This window comes from Galeopterus variegatus, unplaced genomic scaffold, assembly GCF_000696425.1.
Source record: "Galeopterus variegatus unplaced genomic scaffold, G_variegatus-3.0.2 Scaffold2875, whole genome shotgun sequence".
NCBI lineage: Eukaryota > Metazoa > Chordata > Mammalia > Dermoptera > Cynocephalidae > Galeopterus > Galeopterus variegatus.
In genome coordinates this window covers 118,285-118,762 of record NW_007728986.1, presented here as the reverse complement: position 1 = coordinate 118,762, position 478 = coordinate 118,285, and the positions used below count along the sequence as shown (strand labels likewise).

The 478-nt window shown below is 43.1% G+C and overlaps 1 protein-coding gene across 1 annotated transcript in view; it reads right to left on the bottom strand.

Moving 5' to 3' along the window:
- SFXN5 (sideroflexin 5) overlaps nucleotides 1-478 on the bottom strand; it is a 126,201-nt gene that overhangs the window by 77,416 nt on the left and 48,307 nt on the right. The gene's annotated exons all lie outside the window — the stretch shown is intronic.

Sequence of the window (478 nt, the reverse complement as noted above, 5' to 3'; positions counted from 1 at the left end):
TCCGTTGCCGGACACGGAAAAAGACAAAAGACAAAAAATAAAAAAATAAAAAATAAATAAAGAATAAACCTAACCCTGATTCTAAAACTGAACAAAAAGAATACTGAAAACCCTTTCTGAATTAATTTTAAACTTAAATTTTCAGAAGGCACGCTTATTTTCCTACTTCCCAAGTTTTTTGGGAAAACGTCCCTGCAGCCAGCAGGTCCTAATGACAATACCGGGGATGGAAAATGTGCAGGGACGAAGGCACTTTCCGACTCCATGCTGGGTGTAAGTCAGCATGCTTTTTATGAAAAGAAGTTTGACAATGAGCATTAAGAGAAATAAAAAGAAGGGCCGGCCCGTGGCTCACTCGGTAGAGTGCGGTGCTGACAACACCAAGGCTGCGGGTTCGGATCCTATATAGGGATGGCCAGTTTGCGCTCTGGCTGAGCGTGGTGCTGACAACTCCAAGTCAAGGGTTGAGATCCCCTTA